The sequence below is a fragment of the Manacus vitellinus genome, unplaced genomic scaffold, assembly GCF_001715985.3.
Source record: "Manacus vitellinus isolate BGI_N305 unplaced genomic scaffold, ASM171598v3 scaffold_15_pilon, whole genome shotgun sequence".
Classification (NCBI taxonomy): Eukaryota; Metazoa; Chordata; class Aves; order Passeriformes; family Pipridae; genus Manacus; species Manacus vitellinus.
The window spans coordinates 11,914,617-11,934,684 of NW_021939122.1; the positions used below are offsets into that span (position 1 = coordinate 11,914,617).

At 45.8% G+C, this 20,068-nt stretch overlaps 1 long non-coding RNA gene across 1 annotated transcript; it reads left to right on the forward strand.

Annotated features, from left to right (window-relative positions):
• The first annotated feature begins 3,250 nt into the window (after positions 1–3,250).
• On the forward strand, positions 3,251–11,898 carry LOC115307261. The gene is made up of 3 exons (XR_003915637.1): positions 3,251–3,356; positions 10,025–10,136; positions 11,065–11,898. It is a non-coding gene; the product is annotated as an uncharacterized LOC115307261 (long non-coding RNA).
• The last annotated feature ends 8,170 nt before the right edge of the window (positions 11,899–20,068 follow it).

A 20,068-nucleotide genomic window follows, 5' to 3' on the forward strand; every position in this document is an offset into this window, starting at 1 on the left:
AGTCTCTTTGTGTCTGGTTCCCTGGGCTGGGCTGGGTTGGTATGTGGGTCTCATGCTTGCCTTGAAAGGGAAAGGTGTGGGCTTTGTGACTGACCAGGCACCAGGGTGAGGGTCAGCACAGGGGCCAGGAGAAGGAAGAAGAGTGTAAGGGTTGGCATGAATTCTGAAATCTTTGGGCATCCAATGCAGCATTCCTCAAATGGTTCTTGGGGCTGCAAACAGTCCCAAGAGAAGTGATAAAAGGCAATAGTGCTGTGTTCATGGTGACACTTATCCCATTGTGGGAACTGGGGGGATGACACTGGGTGACCCTTCCTACACCCATGGTGCTGTTTATCTTCTTGGCCCGGCAGAGTTTGCATGATGCTAACTTGGGTCTGCCATGAGGCCTCTCCCACCCTGAAGAAGAGCAGCTTGAGTTTGATGCAGCCTATTTTTGGAGGAGGAAGGAGCCCAAGTCCTGGGCTAAAGCCCTTGCTTTTAATCAGCTGCACCCAGGCTCTCTGCTTGCTGATGAACATCCCTTGGTGGGACAAGCGTGTTTCTAACAAGCCATATGACATGGCTGTTCCCAGAGCCCCTTGGCCCAGCAGAAGGTCCACGCTCCTCTCTCCAGCCAGGGATATATACCAGATCCCCCAGGGATTCTCACATCAGCTACGTGCCTGAGTAGAGACACATTAACCACTCTGCTCCTACAGAGAGAGCAGACAAACCTTAAAGGTACTTCTCGAAGGGCCAAGCTGTATCCACAACAGGTTTGCTTCTGCCCAAGCTGCAACAGGGAGAGGACAATGTCTCCAACCACATGTAGCTACAGCTAGAAAGCTGTAAAAGAGCTCTGAAATAATTAATAGGCCAGTAGAAAGTAGGAAAACATGTTCAAACTTGTGTATCTGTTCCCTTGGCATTATTAGATCTCTTGTTAAAGTGCAATTAAAATAACAGATAAGCACATGAAGTGAAACAGATGTCACTCCTGTTGGGCGTGGGGAGAAGCTACAAGGAGACATCTCCACTCTCTGCTTTCCTTAAGCTCCTTAACTCAAGCTGCTCTCCTCCTACACCCAAAACAGCTTTGAGGACTTTCAGAAAGGTACCTCTAGCTGCCTGGGCTGTGTTTGGGTCCAAGGTGCCTCTGGCATGCTTGGGTGCACAGCAATGCTTGTAAAACAATGTGCTGCAGCATCCTAAAACTGCCCTTCCCCTGTACATCACAGCCATGCTCTTGCTGTTGACCCTTCCTGCTTTGGCAGTTTAGGGGGGTCCCAGCAGGGCAGAGGGCTCTGCAGCCAGCAATGCCGGGGCAGCAGCCACATGAAGCCAAGGCTGGGACCATGGTGGCAAAGCCTCAGCTGTTTTGCCACTCCTTTATTCCTGTCCCCAGCCATACTGGAGGGGCAATGGAGCACAGAGACCCTCTGAAGAGCTATTGCCATCTTGCATCAGCTCTCCCCCTGCCCTGGGGAGTGGGGCATGGTGCAGTTTATTGCTCATGGGCAGAGGAAAAGGGCTGCTCTGGGCTCAGAGAATTGTCAAACGATCCTTTAGACAAACCTTCCCCCCACCCCGAGCTTACGGCAGTGGATTCCCTTTTCAAATCGACATGGATTTATGCCAGCTGACAGTTTAGCTCAGTGGGGTTTCTAGGTTTGTAGGTTGTAGCTCGAGTCTCCCTGGAAGGTTTCAAGTCATCTCAACAGCTCACATCACTCTGGAGATGGTTGCTGCAGCCTGTGCTTCTCAGCTCTCCCCAAAACCACAGTAACTCCCCAGCCTGCTTTGGTGTCACTGGGGAGCAGAGTGCCAAGCTGTGGCCAGCAAGTCCCCATGTTCTGGCCAGCCTTGCCTCCATTTCTCATCACAACAGAAAAGGAAACCTCATTGCCAGGAGTCAGAGCCAGACTCACTCCCGCTTGTGAAGAACAGCAAGTGTTAATTGCTCTCTAGCAATGAGTCACACCTGATCTGGGCTTGTCCTGTGCTCTGGCGAACTTGCTGCCCATCTCCCTGCTGTGCCTCTAATTTCAGGGCTACCTGGGAACAGGAATTAAGCTTCTTCAGTAACTGTTTGTGACCGAAATGTCAGTGCTCCAGCATGTTTACAACCTCCCTTCAAATGGCAACCGCACCAAAGATGTCATGTTGGTCTGCAGCAGAGCCTGAGTACAGGTATGGGGGGCTGGTGGGCTCCCTGAGGCACCAGCAGTCCCAGCAGAAAGGCTTGGCTGACGGCTCCAAAGGCCGGTGGAGTCTGGGGAACCAATTGCCATGGAATGAGGAGGGAGCTGGGTCGATGTGCAGTGGGTGAACGTCCATGCCAGGGCAGGCGGCTGAGCTGATCGGGCCGGCCTAGGTGTGCCTGAGTGCTGGCCTGATAAAAAAATGCCATGGCAGGAGATAAACTGCTAAGTCAGGGGTTTTTTTCTGGCTTTTCTTAACATGTTATCTGAACATCTTATAAACCTTGTCATGCCAATCTGGCACAGAGGCTGCCTGGCACACTGGGAGTGGCAGTGTGGAAACCCTCTGACACTGCCCCAGAAACACTGGCTGTCTCCTCGGAGCTGTGAATTAATCCCGATTGCCGGTGCCCCTACTCCTCCTGGGAGTGCAAGGGATCGCCATATGGAGAAACTCTGGGATCCAGCCGCAGTGGGAGATCCTCCTCTCCATGCTGATCCTGTCTCCCAGTGGGGCTGGCACCAACACAAAGCTGCCCACCGGACAACTCGAGTCAAGCATCATGTTGATGCAGCCATCCCAGCACCCTCTCCATGCCCCAGGACCGGGCGAGCTGTTGGGATTGGGGACAATGTGGGAGGAGGCTGAGCTGGGATCATGGTAACCAGGAGTGACCAGGAGAATGGAGGATGAGTGCCTGGCTGCCGCCGAGGTGTCAGGGAGGCTGTGGCAGCCAGAGGATGCCAATGCCCCCCCCCTCCGCAGTGCCCAGCTCTGCTCCCGAGGTTCCACTGCAGGGGGCGCACCCCCGCACCCCTTTCCAGCCAGTTCCGCCACTCAAAACATGGCGGCCGAATCCCACCCCAGGCTCCTTCCCGCCGCGCCACACTCAAGATGGCAGCTCCCAGTGCGCAGACCCCGCCCCACACGGTTTGCCCTAAGCGACAGCGCCCTGAGCCAATAGTGAGCCGAGCGGCGTGCCACCGCCCAATAGGCGTGCCGGCGGGGGCGGCCCGGGCGCGGTGCCCCTCGGCTCCCGTCCCGGGCCGCAGTCGGGCCGGCCAGGCGGGAGCGGGGGGTGGGGGGGATGGCGAGGAGGCTCCGCGCCGCCATGGCCTGCTGCTGCTCCAGCCCCTGCCTGAGGGGCTGCCCGCCGGCGTGAGCCCGCCCAGGTAGGGAGGGGGCCGCCCGGGGGCTCTGGGTTCGCGTCGTGGCGGGGGCTGCGTCCCTGGGACGGGGCGGCCTGGATGACGTGGGGGCTGCGCCGCCCTTGGGACAGCGGGTCCGGCGGGGCTGACAGGGGGTGCCTGGGGGAAGAGGCTTTTGGGGTCCCGCCTGAGGTTTGGGGAGCGCCGTGGCTTAAGTGAAGCTGTAGGAGATGCAGAGCCCAGAGTTCGGGGTTCCCTGTGTGCCGTGGGGACGGAGAGCGGCTGCAGGGCTCCAGGAGCGGGTGGCAGTGCCGCTCGGAAGGGCTTTGTGCGGCAGGGTGGCTGCAGGACGAGGGAGAAAGGTGTTTGACTGGAGCCCGTGGGAAACGTGTCTGTAGTGAGGGCAGGAGGCTGGAGCTGGCGCGGGCCTGCGGGTGGAGGTGCAGGTGACTTTTGGGGGTAGTGACAGGGAACAAGGTGACCTGTGAGGGGGCAGTGCTGAAGGTGGTGTGGGGTGAGCTGCAGGGTGGCAGTGGGGCAGCTGGCCAGAGGACCTGGGTCAGCAGGGAAGTGGGACTTGAGCGGTGCTGCCCAAGACAGGTGAGCTGGTCTTCCCGTGCCAGGAACAGCAGAGGAGATTCCGTGCAAACCTCCTGTGGGCAGGGGGAAGGAAGAGGGATCATGTTTCAGCTGGGATGAGGGCAACTAGGCCTTGTCTTGGTAGTCTCTGACCACCTGCTTACTGCCTTCATTATGCCTGGAAAGGGTTTTAATGAAGTTGATTCTGTCTTTTTCATCTCTTTACTCTGTTTCCTGTCTATGCGGCAATGTTGGTGCTGTTGAGATCTCCAGTGACGGTCTTGAGTCCAGCACTGTAGGCGCCTGTAAACTTCTCCCGCTTTGTTGTGTGCTCGGTGACACTCGGAGAGGACTGCACTGGGCCTAGCAACCTGTGCACAACCTGGATCTTCTCATTTGTAGAGGCAATATGTCTTTTTCACCCCATGTAGAACGTAGATGGAATATGATGACTTCTGGTTTGACGTGGTGTATTCTGTGTAAGATAAAAACTGCAGTTTGCATTTGTTGAAGGTCACAGATGCCGTGGGGTGCATTGTGCTTAATGTCACAGGGGTGCAGACAGACAGTGTCTTTCTGGAAGGAGTCCACTGAAATACTTCCCAATACTTCTGCAGGAGGAGGAGGTGAGGAGTTCCTCCATGACTACAGATGTTATCTCCCTCTTGAATTTTCTTCTTTTCAAGATGCTGAGAGCTGTGTAATTCCCTGTTGGTAGTGCCATCCCAAATCCCCTTCAGGCATATTGTGGTAAGGCTTGGCTGTAGCTTCCCTAGTGAGCCAGGTGCAGGATTGTGTTGAACTGTGTGTTTTCCATGCTGTCTCAACTGCCTTTAACAGATGGAGGTCCTGGTGCTTGCTCCGTTTCATCTTCAGGCTGAGGCACATAAACTAAAGGTACATCTTGGGTCCGTTTTGCTCTCTGGTTCTTGTGGCATTCCAGCTGTGAGCAGTGGTCAGGTGGTGGGATTATCTGTATGGAAGCTGTGAATGTCTTCAACCCTACGTGTGCTAATAAAAATGCCATACCTGCTCTGAAGACTGTGCAAGATGCTCCCTGCCTCACACAGCTTCTACATCAGTCAAAGGAATAGGAAGTAGAAAAGGAGGAAAGGAAAAGGAGAAGGGTGTGGAAGCAATCGTACAGCTTGGTTGCTTGTGGAGTAGTTGCATATGTGACTTGTGGATATCCTCTCCAGTCAGTGCACCGGAAATAATCCTAAAATAATAAGTCTTGAGTGGTATAATACATGAGTGTGGGAGAGAAGAGCTTTGGCTGCCTACGTTTTCTTTAAGAGCACTTGGATACGGATGCATCCTTTACTTATTTCCTTTCCACAGTTTGTCTATATAAAACTCTCAGTTTATTTTAGATCTTAAATGTAGACTCTGTCAAAAGACTGGTATTATCTCACTTCATAGAGTTTGACAGCTGCTCACTCAAAAACAAAAGTGGTAATATAGGATCTTGAAACTAAGCATGTAACAAAACTTCATCTGCTTTGGTGTTGCCTTAGAGCCGGATTTCCTCAGAGCTGATGGGTTTGTAGAGAAGCCCTGCAGAGGGACAGTGTTGGACTTGAAAGATCTCTGCACCAGGAGTTCCCATATTTCTACTGAAACCCTGACAACATTTGCCTCTTGTCCTCTCCAGTGTTGTTGCCCTTCCTGCCTCTGGTGACTGCTGTCTACTTCTATCTACCTTGCAGACATCTGCTATGCTCTGCTTGCTTCTGCTTTCCAGGGAAGCCTCTGCTTCCTGTTCAGGGTCTGTCCCTCCTCACCTGGAAGAACTGTCCCACAGACTTGGTGGTCTAAGGCTGGGAGGTGCTGCAGGAAATGTGTCCTCTAAATAATTCGGGAGGTGGAGCTGTACTGCCTAGCTGCACTGAACAAACATTCCCGAGAACACACTGTGCTCTGCAGAAGAGTCTGACTTTTCAGGTTAAAATAAGTCCAGGCTGCCCAGGATCATCAAAGATCTTTCTTTTGACTAAGGTAGATGGAGGAGAAAGGTGATACTTAGCTCATCACTGTCTTGAAACCAAGTTATCTGTCTACGTGACTATTCACTGTACTTTCATTTGTAATTACGAGCACAAAGCTCAGTTAACTGGAGTTTCTCAGTAGATTACAAGCAGAATATTGCAGTTATATAATAAAATCAGGAGAAGTGTCACAGGAAGAAGAAATCTAGCCATGCTCAGTTTTATCTAGCCATAGAAGTATAGCCTTAGCAGCACACCTTAGCTGGTTGTTCCCCTCTGGTTTGAGGGAAAAGGAAATAAGAACTTAATACATTTTAAAATGAACTGGATCAAATTTGTAATGAAAAGCCTCAAACATTAATCATTTTTCTATTATAGTTTGCCTCTACAGGGCAGAATAAAGGTTATTTGACTGCCTCAACTATCTGTCTGCTTCCCATGCCTGCAGCTTAATTATCACATAGTTTTCTCAACTTTTGTTTTCTTTAAAAACAAGAGATTTAAGTGAATGTTAACTATGTGACAAAGTCTGTGGAATCCGTCTTTCTCTACTAAGGTGGTTTTGAGCCAAAATCTGGCAGAAGCATGCTCGTAAAGACCGATTTCATCCCAAATTAAAGAGTTTGCTTGAAGTGCTGTGACTTGAGGCATGATTCATCATACGTGACAAAGATCCTTGCTTTAAGGAAGAACTGAGCATGACTGTCACTGTGGCTAACACCCCTGTAACACAGAGTTTCTGTCCAAGGCTGTGACCACAGCTCTGATTGCACCAATCAGAGTTACTACACTTCATACAATGGGTTGGCAGGATTCAGGCCCTTTCAGAGCATCACTTCAGGTAGTTTGTGAACTGAACAGCAAAGTTTCAATTACTCACACGGAACAGAGGCTCCTCATCTCTAAATTTAAGGCAACTTTTTTGATTAAGGTAAAGGTAATTAGTTATAACTGCCCTTCAGTCTCTCCTGAAGTGCACCAGGATCCTCCAGGAGGAGAGCTGCTTATATAACCATAGTATCTGTTTTGTCTGCCATGATATCTTTGTGACTCTTGGTTGCTAATTTCCACAGTTTTGGCAGGAGGCAGCAGAGATCAAAGTACGTGGTGTACTTGCTCAGAACAGGAACCTCTAAATAACTGTGCAGGCTGGATTAAGGACTGCTCGCTCTGTGATGATTATACCACCGTGAGCTCCAGTGTCTCATCTGTACAGCACACCTTCCCAATGATTAAATTTTGTTTGTGAGTTGCCCTCACAATTACACACAATGCTCCTTGCATCTCTGCAGCTGGGCAGCAGATGAAAGCCTGGTCTGAAAATGTCCAGTGAATCCTGGGGAGGAGTGTGGCAGTTTTCTTCAGCAGAGTCAAGGCAGCTCTGTGACTGGGACCTGTCATTGCCTTTCTGAGGATTTCCCTACCACCCTGCAAATATTAGTTAGCAAAAACATAACACCTCTTTAAGAATAAACTTGGGCAGCTGTTGCAGAGTCGTGCTGTGCTGGAAGGGAACTTGGAAAGTTTCATCTGCCAGCGTTGTTTCGTTGTGGTTGGGGATTTTTCCATCCTCCCAGCCTGTTGAGCCAGGTCAGCCTCATCTGGCTGGTGGGAGCATCCCTGAGCAGTGGCTCTGCCATGTGCAGTGCTGCTGGGCAGTAGGGATCCTGCCCAAAGTGGTGATCCTGCCATCAGTTCCTCTAGTGAGGCAGAGGAATGGATGAGCTCGGTGTTTGGCCACATTTCAACAGCAATTACTCAACCCTGGCTCAAACAGCCATTGAACCCTCTCTTTGATTCCTAAAGGTGCTGCTCCTCTAAGCATCTTCAGCAGTTGCTTTTCTGCAGGCAAAAGTGGAAACTGTGCTCTTTTATATGGCTCTGTCAGCCTGTATTAACCCAGGGTTGTGCTGAAGTTCACCTTTGTCTTTCTGTGGTATTAGAAAGGCATTAATGTCGGTAATAGTTTGTATTTCTTTATAATCTGAAAACATATGGCCATCCTCTGAGGTAATGGGTGATATATTTAGTAAATGCAAACCGCCTACCTTTTCTTTTTGCTTTTTTTCCCCCCTTAAGTCATATTGGGAGGATTGGCATGATTGAACAGACATTAGCTTGTGGCAAAAAGCTATTATTGGGCTGGTGATCCTCTGGCCTACTTCTCCATTCAGTGTTGTCTCTGATGTGCCCCGTGGTTGTGGCTGTGCCTATACAAATGTCTCCTTGTCAGGCACGTCCTGCAGTTTCAGTAATGCCGAGCTGCACATGGCCTTTTGTTCTGTCTCCTGACAACGCGTGTATTTGGTGCTGGATTTGGGGATGTTCCTCTGAGCTGAGCTGCTCTATTTTACAGGGTACAGGGTAAGAATTTGCCCTTTCTGGTTAGCTGCATAGGAACCTTCTCAGCTTATTAATGCATTTAACCAGTGACTTTGTGGCTCTACACACTCCTGTCTTGCATTTGTTTGAGGGGGGTTCATGAATCCAGGATAACCTGGCAAGCTGCACTGCTGTTTTTGCAACGTGGGGGAAAGAACTCAGCATGTCAGAGATGTCTCTAGGGCAGGGCTGGTGACAATCTCAGGAGGGCCATTAGTCATGGCAGGGCAGAGATACTCATTGCACATTACAGGACAACTTGATTGTGCCAGATTTTGGTCTGTGCTTCCGAGTCAGAAGAAAGTGAGCACAGGGGAGGGATGGTACTCCTGTATGAGTTCATGGAGAGATGCTGACAGGGAAGTTGGGTCCCTCCCTCCCCCTGCTGTCTTATGTGGTTAGAAAGCCCACAGCTAAGAAGAGAGGTTTTGAGATGCCAAAACCTGTGGCAATGGAGCTCTGTGAGGCTGAGCCTGTGAACAGTGCACATAATAAACATGCCTGAAATAACAACTGGCTGGAGAGAACAGGCTTGCTAAGCAGGAATTGCATGCCCTTACCTTGCCTGTTACAAGAAGCATGTTGGTATGGCAGTCACAAATGAAGCTTTTTCTGTGATTTTGCAGATACTATTTGACTGCAAAGGAAGGCTCAAGGTGCTGCAGAGACCTGCTGTTTATCTGCTTGGACAAGGAGGAATTTGATTCTCCTCTAATGATGTGATTATCAGTGAGATCACTGCCCCCAGTATTATTTTTAGATGATGGCTGTGGTCTCTGCAATGGCTTGTGAAACTGTAACAGAGCACTTTCCATGCCGGGGCTTGCTGGGTGCAAAGTGAGGTGATGCTGGCAGGCTGAGACAGCAGGCCAAACCATTTAGTGCCAGTGTGGCCAATGCTGTGCCCTGAACAACACCTGCAAATAGAAAGGAGAGACTTTATTTTGTGTGGAGGCAGCTTGTGGTGCTGCTGGTCTGCAGGCCTTCTTTGCTGAGCCAGTCTCCATCCACCTGGCATTGCCCGAGGCTGATCCAAAGAAAAGGATGTGAGAACTGGGTTGTGTAGGAGATTTAGATGCAGTTTTCTGACTGTTCCTTCTTCACAAGCACTTTAATGCCAGCATATTTTAAACCAAATTCAACCACTCCCTCCAAGCACGGGAGGCTTGCTATCAAGTGATGGTTTGAGCATGGCAGAAATCCCCAGTGCATCAGGGGACAGAGCTTTTGCCATTTAAAATGCTGCTGGCCTCTTGCTGACAACGGGTGGCAGAGGTGTGTAGGTGGCTATGGCGAGCAGCTACCAGGACTGACAAGCTGCAGGGTGCTGGGTTTAGAAAATCAGGGATAACAGGGACTTTTCTAATAGAGGATCAAGACGTTAGGATTGTGTCTGCAGTCATTAGGACTAGCAGAGGAAAGAATGAACCTCGAGAAAGGAAAGATCTGCCAGCGGTGAAGAAAAGGATTCTCCCTTCTTTAATCTTCTCCATTATTATGAGGTGGAAGTTTGTTACTTCTAGTGGTGATGTGGTTTTATGTCATCTCTGGTTTTGGTGTGTGCAAAGCAGTAATAGAAATTTCAGGGGCAGCTCAAGGGTTTGTTTTTTGTTTGGGTTTGGTTTTTTGTGTTTTGGTTTGGGGTTTTCTTGTTTGTTTTGTTCGTTTGTGGGGGTTTATTTTTGAGATCTGGGAGGGAATATGGTCAAAGCAAAAACTAACCCTATCCTGGCTCTAATTCAGGCCGAGGGAGCTTGTCAAGATACTGATTTGCTAAATATACTGGAGTGGGACAGAGAGTGACTTGAGCAGGAAAAGGATTTTATCAATGAAAGAAGATAGTTCACAGAAGGAGGTGAGCTTTATGCAGTTATCAATGTCTGTCTCCCCATTAATTCTGAAGCTACTGGCCAACTTAAACCAAATTTGATAGCAAGAGACCTCAAAGATGCCAGGAATTCACCAGAATTCCTGGAAAGAGGTAGGCATAGAGACAGTTTAAAAAAACGCAAACAAACAGGGACTCATCCTTGAGTGAGAAGCTACATTTGCAAGCTTATTAGCCCTGGAAAATTTGTAAGTTCGGTTGACTGACTTGATACATCCCCTGGCTTCTTCCAAAGCCTCAGCTGGAGCTCAAAGTTTCTGAGCCTGCAAAGTCAGTCAGCCTCGTGGAACGAACTGATTGGAGGTCAGCTTTATGGAGCTCCAGTAGTTACAGAGCTACTTTTGTTTGTCTTCTTGACTCCCACTGTCTGAACAGTAAATTGAAGGGGAGAAAGGCTTGATAAGCTGTAGAAACAGCTATGAAGAGTGTGTTTTTCCAGGAATCTCACCAGCCATCCTGAGCTTTCCCTGTGTAAAAGGTGTCAAGTGTTCCTTTGGAAGCAGGGAAGACACTCACAGACTGTGCAGAGGCGTTTTTAATGAGTAGAACTGAATGACTCTTTTCTCTTGTGTCCCAGCACACAGATATGACCAGCAGGTCAAGTACTGTTGTCCACGAGAGACTTTTTTTTTTTTACTTATTATGGAACCAGAACTCATAATCACTACAGTCTGGGATAATGCTGTCAGTCAAATCAGCGGTGTGATTGTGGCAGCCACCAGAGAGTCCTGCTACAGAAAGAGTGCAAAATATGCAGAAGTCCTCTCCCTTGCCAAGTTCTGTATTCCTCACTCTTTGTAATAAGACTTTTATTTGTTTATAATGTATCAGTGGTTGCTTGATTTTTTTTTTTTTAAAACCTCTTTCTCTATGTGGGATCCTCTTTAAATCCCAGGTGGTGGAGGATTGCCAACAGGAACTGCATGTCTTCTCTGTCCAGAAGATGAGGCCATTCTGTTGCATAAATTATCCACTGTGACAGCCATCCCACTGATTGTGGGCAGAAAATCCGTCCCACGGAGCCTGCTGTAAAAGCACCTTTTAGAGCTGAGCTAAACAAGAATTGGGAGTGACTGGTGTGGAATGAAAGGGTAAAATGGTGGCTGAGGTCAGACTGAGCCAGGAGGTAGGGGAAGGGCTGGAGGAGGTGATGGGCAGAGTATGGGGATGTTGCAAAGACTGAACAAAACCTTTGAAGAAGGCAGTGTCTTCAAGGCCAGGACACTGGGCTGACTTCATCACATCCTGCTCATCAATTGTAATTGTAAAATTACCAAACTCCCCCCTCTTGTGGGGGTAGGAAAGACTTTTCTTGAGATACTATCTGAAAGACCTTTATTCTGCTTGGAAAGCATGTAAGGAAGCTACCTGAATGCATGTGAAGGTCATGACTCATGTCTGGGTCTCCTGTGTGATGAATTCCCCCTTTTCTTACTGGTTGTCTCATTTGTTGGTCTGCAGACTGCTTTTCGAACAGTGAATGCTGAAGAGGAGGAGTATGTCTGTATTGTGTTGTCTTCAAATTACCTTGTCGTTTTGACTTCTGTCTTTTTAGAAGATGCAGACTTCACAAACAGCTTGCATTTGACTCTCCAGTCTCCTGTGATCTGAACTTAGATAAAACAGGCTTGCAGACATCTGTCATTGCTGATTGTCTCCATTTACTGACACTTATCACCTGGACTCCAACAGAGCCTGTCTTAAATCACCCTGTCAAAAATAAGAGCTCTTAAGTTATTTTCCTCTCCTTTCCCTAGCTGTATTCTCTTTGTCTCATTGTTTTGCTCCTTTTTCCTACCCATCTTACTAGGGAAGTTTTGCATCTCACATACTTGGTTATTAATATCACTCTCATGTTTGTGGCTCATTGTTTTTACTGAATTTCTTGCTTTCCTGCTCTGTCCTTGTATCTCTACTTTTCAGAGTCTGGGATCATCCTAAACCAGTGGTTAGGCTGTGGGAACAAGAGTTGGGAGTTTTTTTCTCCTCAGACACATTTTGTGCTCTTAGGCCCATCCTTTGACTGCAAAGTCCAAGGATCATCCTGCTAAAGATGAATTCAGGAGGTCTGGAGTAATTGTTTTTTGTTCTGAAACTTGCAGTCTGCTTTCTGTAGATGGACCAGCTGAAGTAGTCCTCCTGTATTTTCAGCATGATATATATTTATTGAGAAGCATTGTGCCAGGAAAACTTTAGATTAAGGGCCAGATAAATCTGGTTTTGCCTCGTTTCACCTTTGATGGCATGTAACTTCAGGCTGATATGAAATGTAAGGGCTTGCTGAATTCCTTAGGTGGACGAGTCTCAGCCTAATCTCCTTTTTTCACAGCCTTTAAAAGAGCAGATAAACTTCGGGAAACAGAATGAGTGACACTGATGGTTTCTCGTCTGTGTCATATTATCTAGCAGTGTGTACCCAAAACTCTTCTTGCTACGATCCTACTCTAAAAGACTTCAGAAGCACAGTCAAAGGATTAAATACATTTGGTGTGTCCTAATAAAAGAGGCCTGAATCTGCATATGCAAGCAGTGAACATTTTGGATTTGGCTTGAGAATGTAGAGGTATGCAGGGGAGGAAAACAGCACTAGATGAGATGTTCACCCCGTCTGGGTGGTGTGTGCCCCTTGCATCTTGATCTTCTGGAACCAAACAAATGGAAGGTGCATTTGTGTCCATGAAACTGTACCTTGCAGGAGTGTAATCTGAAGGCTGGCTGAGCTGCAGCTGTTGTTGTAGCTATTACACAGAAAAAGTTAATTTTTTTGTTTATTTGTATCCTTGCTCTGAGAACGCTTACTCTCACTAGCTCTTCTCTCACACAGGCACTGCCTGCCTGCCAACAGTTCTTCTGAAGGCACTTTCCTTCAGGACAGGGTGAAAGGTAAAACTTGTTTATGCTTTTAACTAGTGTCCCTAATTAGAGAAACAGGCTTTAGAAATACTTCTTTCATCTGGTTCAACCCATTAACATGTTCATTTACAGGTCTTGCACTGCTTCTGTCTTGCCCTATCCTTGCAGCAGGCATCTTGCATATGCTACAGTGGTGAGGGCTCTTGGGGGTGAAGTGTCTTGGTAGTTTACTTAACCCAAGGGATTAGTGCAAAGATAAACAATGGAGAAATAGTTTTCAAAAGAAATTTCTTGGGTTTAGCTGTTGTTGGGATTTTTTAGGGTGAATTTATAAATATTATTAAAAATTTTTTTTGAAAGCCACAGTGTACTCCCAAGTCCTTCCTTTGACACACAAGTACTTTTTACAAGAACTCTTCAGTTGTGATCCTGGCTTAACACATGATATTAAGAAAGGAATTTCACATTTCTCATCTAAAATGGGGATATGAAAATGGTGAATGTGAACTGTGGGTTTTTGTATCAAAATACTGGGGGATTGTGTGGTACAAGGTGTATAATTACTGTGTAATTTTCCTCTTCAGCTGGATGTCTGAATGAGAGAATTCAGGGCTAAATTATTAATTGTTAACCAAGAAATGCCTGGTTTTCTTCTGCAAGGTTTTGGTCCAAAGGTTTTCAATGCCCTCAAGTACTATGGTCAAACTTTACCTAATTGTTTTATTGTTCTTGGCTTCTTCTGTACTTGAGTGGAGACTATTCTTCTATTTGTCTGGAAAGCATTAGTGTAAATAATCAACATGTGAAGACACAGGAGGATCAAGCTTTTGTGCCCCTCACAAATTACATGTGCTGTGTTTACTGCACAGAAAACAATTACTTCAAGTGAAAGCCTTTCCTTCTTTGCAGCTCAATTAATTGGTTCTGTAGCAAAGTCAAGACATTAAATTTCTTGTATATTATTTCCCCTTGGAGACAACAGCACACAGAGATGCAGACTTGGGACCAATCAGCAGGTTCAGTGAGCAGAGCAGTGGGAGGAGAACAAGCTGGCTGAAATGCAAACACACAGTCTGAAAAGGGAGTGCAGAACCCAAACTGGCGCCCAAACTGGTTTTATAGCTGCATTTTGGCTTCTTGATGCTTAATACAGGGTAATCTCTTTTCTAAACCTTTGAACTGCATACCAAAATCTTCAGATGGCCGTGAACCGCGAGAGCCTGCTGTGCATACCTGGGAGAGTAAAAGGGAGAGGGAGCCCAGAGCAGGTTGCCAGCAGGTTTTGTCCATTGTGGGATGCTGTTGGTCTGGGCAGCAGAGCGAGTGACTTCCAATTGCCCCTGAGATGTGGACGTCAGCACACGAGCTTGCCTTGCTTTCTTTGGCACCGGGGAGTTTGACTGCCCAGCAACCCAGCTGCTGGGAAGGCTCAGACATCTGTTTTAAGTTCCTTACAGGATGAGATACCCAACCTTTCTGCAATGAGTAAGATCATCTGATGTGTCTATGGAGGATATTTTATATTTGCACACTGAGAAGACATCCTTTATTTCCAAACAAGCATTTTACTGTTCTACATTTTTACTCTTTTAGATTTTTTGCTATTTTACATTTCACCTTTCATTTAGGTGATGGAATGAACCTTCTAGTTTGACTTTTCTAGTTCTTTAGTGCTAACCTGTCTTCTCCCCAAGGGTTTGGGCTTTCCATGGAGCAGAAGCCTTTCAGATAATCCTCATGCCCTTCTGCAAAGAGAGAGCAGGGTATTTCTGGGTGGGTGGTGGGTGTTCTTCCTTGCATTTGTTGCTCTCTTTAAAGTGAGAGCTTACTCAGTTTGTGTCAATAACACCTTTGATCCTCTTATGTAAATGAATACTGGGTGTCCTGCAGAAAAGATCTCTTTAAAATGCCTTGCAATGTTATGCTGCTGAATGATGGTTCATTCATGCTGGACTGGAGACTATGAAGTTTCCCAAGTACAGTTCTCCATATTGTATTCTGCAGCACACATGATTTATTCTCAGCTGATTGACCTCATGTAGACTTGTGCCTGTGTAAGTAACAGCTGAGATCAGTGGTCTGAGCACTAATCTGCAAGTTGCAGACAGTAGGTTATTATTTAGTGAGAATGCTCCACAAGTTTCTTGCTGTAGCATTTTCATTCAAAAGGTCACTTCCGTGAGTTCGTGCACAGCTGAATTTAATGTTCTTTCTCAGCAAGGCAGGCCACACTGGAGAGTGCATAATTATAATAAATACAACTTTGTTCTCAGCTGAAAAATCCATCTGAAATAAATTTTTCCAGCCCTTCCAAGAAACGCTTTTAGTAAGATAAATAAAAGCAATTCTTGCCGATTTCACATTCATTCAGCAGGAATGTTGGTGGGTGTAGGGTGCCTCCACTTAAGCCACTCATCACAGTGCCTTCTGGGCTCAGTCAACTTGTATATTCAATAGCTGGCTAAGGGTTGCATTTGTAAATTGGGTTTCTCGCAAACCAATTAAACCCAAGTTCATTATTTCTTACTTGGTTTGAATCCTGGTTATTATTTTGAGTAAAATTGTTCTTAACAGCAAGTACAGAGAGTTCAGTTAGACAGACAAACTTTAAACAATGCTTTGATAGGTGCATCTGTTTTTAGGGATGTGCATGTATTTATACAAACTTCTGTGGCTTATTTTTTTCTGTTTGGCATTTCTGTGTAGTCGAAGTAGATTTGCTTTCTTCTGTGTTCTGTTTCGCAACACTGGAAATACTGAAAAAGTCTCAGCCTAAATATGGAAGGAAAGCTAGGAGTTGTTGTTTACTCCCATAACTTCTAACCAAGGACTTAAACAAAAAAACAAAACAAACAAAAACCAACCAACCAAAAAAAACCTCTTTGTTTTCATTTTTCAAGAGACTGAGCAGACTGTAAAATGTCCTATCTTCCCTTTCATTTATTTTTTTGTCCAGTCATAGCAAAGAGGCTCTGCTATTGTTCAGGATACTGCTGCTGGTGGAAGCTGAATTTTTGCATAGTTTTTCTGGGTTCATGTGCAGGTCTGGTTACCTTTGAGGTTTCAGAGGGGCTCTACAGGGTGATCCTTGAGTGTCCTTACGCTTTCCCTGTAGAGATTCTAGATGAGCAGTTTCCAGACTTCTCCACTCAAACCTACGGCAGCCTTTGGTTTGGGAGCTGCCTAGTTCCAAATTCTTCCTCATATTGTATGGTTGGTTGTTGCTGCAAGGTCACTCTTCCTCAGGGCTCTGCTGGGATCTGTGAGACTGCAAGGGAGAAAAGACTCACATGGCAGTGTCAATGGTAAATGAAAGACCATACAGCCCTTCTGTTCCTGCCATGAATTTGGACAGCCCTGTGCTGTACTGCCTTGGCATGAAGAACTGCATGTAAACTGTGGTACTTGGTACCTCTCTTGTCCTGTTTTCACTATGGGGAGAGGGAGTCATGGAGACCTTTCTAAAAGGAAAGAAGAGCCTGATGTCTAGGAAAGAAGAGACTGTTGACTGGGAAAGAGAAAGCAGAGAGAGCTGACTGAAATCTGAGCACTCTGACTTCATTAAATGGAAGTGATAGTCCTGGGCCCCAGTAGAAGGGGTGGAAACTTACTTTTACTTCCATTCACCCTCCGTATGCTTCGTTAGATATTCATCTCTCAAAGACTTGATATCTCTTCAAGCCCCAGTGGGTTTCCATCCACACCAGAGAATGATCAAAGGGGGAATATGCTTTCTGTACTAGACTGGACTTGTGCCTTATGGTCATATTCATATGTTCAGGAGCAGATTTAATCAGCACTTAGATCATGATGGTCTGCCTTTTTTTCTCAAGGTATTCTTTTCTCTCTTTGCTTGTCTACTTTGTTCCTGCCACCGCCTTCCTTTTCCTGATTCAAGTCTTTGTGTTCTCTTTATTTTATCTGTTGATGTGATCAGGATTTGAATACTTGGTACTTGCTAATGAAGCTTGCTTGGCAGTGAGAAGGTTGGGGAAACTCACTTAAACTAATTGTTGTTTTAGGAACTCTCTAGGCACCCTGACCTTACATGCAGACATGGTTTATTTTAGAAAGATTGTCTTAAGTTAGAAAATCAGCTCTTGTCCAAAAATGAAAACACACATCCATCAAAACCTGAATTTCATGTGGGTTGTGTAAACATGTAATTTGGGTTAGGTCTGGGCATTGGAAAATATGCGATGCTGTTGTCCAGGAAATTACAGTGCAAGAAACGTGGGGAACTTCAGAAAGTCACATTAACTGTCTCCTTGGGGAAGTGCCTCAGAAATCCTGACCTCTGCATTTCTGCCATGTGCATGACGCTAGTGGAGACGGTCACTTGAGCAGTTGCAACATTCCTGTATATATGTGTTTGCATGACATTATGAACTGTGGAAAGAATAATGCTGTGCTTCCCAAATCACTTCCCACAGACTCTCCCTCTGCCCCTGCACATGAGCAGCCACTTTGATCGTCAAAGCATTGTCTGCTTCAATCCATGTCACGTTTCCTATGATCAAATCACAGAAACTTTTTTCTAGGAGTCCATGTCCTTGAATTTCTAGGGGTGACTGTGGTGTTCTCTGGCACCTCCACTCTTTGCCAAGCCACCTTCCAGTGACAGCGTGTAAGGTTTTAGGCTGACACAGATATCCTGTTCCTATCCCGATCCTCTAAAGGTTTCCTGTGCAAGTCGTTAGTCTTACTCTCCTCTTTATCAGCCCTGACGAAAGTTGTTTTTTAAATGTTGCTCAATGTTTTCTACGTGATCTTGGTATGACTGCTGATTCTTTCAACGCCTTGTTTTGTTTTAAAGTTTCTAATCCCATTTTCTATGACTAAGTTGAGTTGCGTGGTTTCCCCAGCAAGGATTAGGGTTTACTGCTGTAGGTACGTCATCCTGCCTTTGAAGCTGGTTGCTCATGCTTTCCTTGGCAAGCTCTGGCAGATGTGCTTAGGAACAACAGAGATTGTATCTTTTTGAAGCTGCAGAAGGGTTAATTGGAAGCATTTTTATGAAACCAGGTTGCTTATCCTTACAGGCATTACAGAAGATTTATCACCTGCCTTTGTAATTTATATTACATTTTTCTTTCCTTTCGTGAAGCTATTTTAATGTTACATGTGATATTGTAAAAATTAACCATGATAAGCAATTCTTGGCAAGTCCTAAGTTGCACTCCTCTTAAATGCCAACTGGAGAACGTGACTGTCTTCATGTGGATGGCATAACATTTTTGGCTGGTATGTTTGGGGTGGTTGAATGAGTGTAGGGCAGCTGAAGTACATCTGTAGTTCCAAAACAAACCCAGCAAAAGGACTTCCATCCCCCAGCAGGCACATAGCTGTTTGTACGGATGCTTCTTCTCAAGAGCCCTTTTGTAGGATTGGTCACACTTGTGGTTGAATTTGTTATATGATGGGGAGAGGGGCTGATGGCTATTCAGGGGAGTATTATTTTTCATCAGAGAAATTATAGGTATTGGTATTGATCAGGAGATTTCTTTGTGTGGAGACTCTCCAATGAAATGGAGCACCTGCATATGTGCAGTACTTCTTGAAATATGTTAAACAGGATCTGCCCTCTGCTGGGAATTGTTAACTGTGCTTTTGGCTCTGCCTGCCTCGCTGGCAGATGTACCATTGTGAAATTTTTACAACCAAATAAAATATTAGAGGATGCTTCACTTCAAGAGGAAACTTGATAGCTGCTTTCAGCTGATGCCTATCTGAAACCAGGTAAAAAACATGCGCTTGCCTCATTGGGACCTGCACCTACCTCCACAGCCATAGCACCGGGATATTGATGGAAGGCTCCTGCATTGCAAAGAGCCTGAATAGTTCTGGAAGGGTAAATGTTATGATGCCAGGTTCTGCATATTTGGTGTGATGCAGTTGAACAGATCGTGAAAATCTTAGTTTTTAATACATTGACTGAAAGTGGAACTATTTGTGCATTTCTATACAAAATGTGTCATGATTTTTAGTAAATTTCTAAAGCCATGAGGGAGACTCTTGGGGCTTACTGTGTTTACCCCATCTAGTAGTGAATGCTGAGCCTTGCAAGTACTGGCTTTTGGTACAAACTTGCGTGTTGTGTACTTGTAATAGAAGGATCTTCTAGAAACTCACAGAAATCAGGTGACTGTTATCTGTATTTTCTTGCTTGTTAAAACTGCACAAATCTAGAATCTTTTATTTCTGAAGATTTCATTTATCTAACTTTTTTTTCTTCCTAAGGAAGTATGGTCTCCTGGGATTTAAGTATTTGCTGATGCAAATCTCTGTGATCACAGATAGTTAAAGAACTACTGAGGGTCACATGAGTAGGTCACCAGTTCAAATATAGTCCAGAGTGGTAATGGGCATTTTTATTCACCAAATGCCTTTCATCAGGATTTATGTTTAGTTGCTTAAACTAAAGCTGGAGCATTTCCTATTCAGAATTATGATTCAAGTGGAAAATAAAAGACTAGAAGCAGTATTTTCTATAGCAGAAAATCCCATTTCACTTGTGTTGGTATCTGTACATGCTTGTAAGCACACGTGGTGCTTTAGAAGGAGTAAAGGTTGCAGAGGAGTTGATGCATTTAGTCCAGTCTGGTACTTTTAATGTACTTTCCTATGACTTTTAAATTGCAAGAGCCTTTGAAGAAAGTATAGGAGGACACAGACTTTGAAGGCAAAGAGATTATGAAATTGGAAATGCAATGGGAGAGTGTTTTGAATGGCAACTGAAACACTTTTGGACCAAGTACTTCTGAAATCCTTCCAGGCAGCTGCTCTTCTAAATATTGATAGTTGGTTGACTGGTGGGGGTTTTTTTGGTTTTTTTCCTTTCTTTCTTGTTCCTTCTAACATTCACATCAGAATCTTTGCATAAAACTTCACTGCTAAATCTGACCTTTAAACTCAGGTTTCTGGTCAAGAAATGTGGACTTCAGTATAGTACTCGTCATCTAGTCACCTACTACTTGCAAAAAGGCTTTGGACTGTACATTCTCCAGTCTACAGAGAGCTGGAAGTGGTTCAGCTCAGCCTCACGG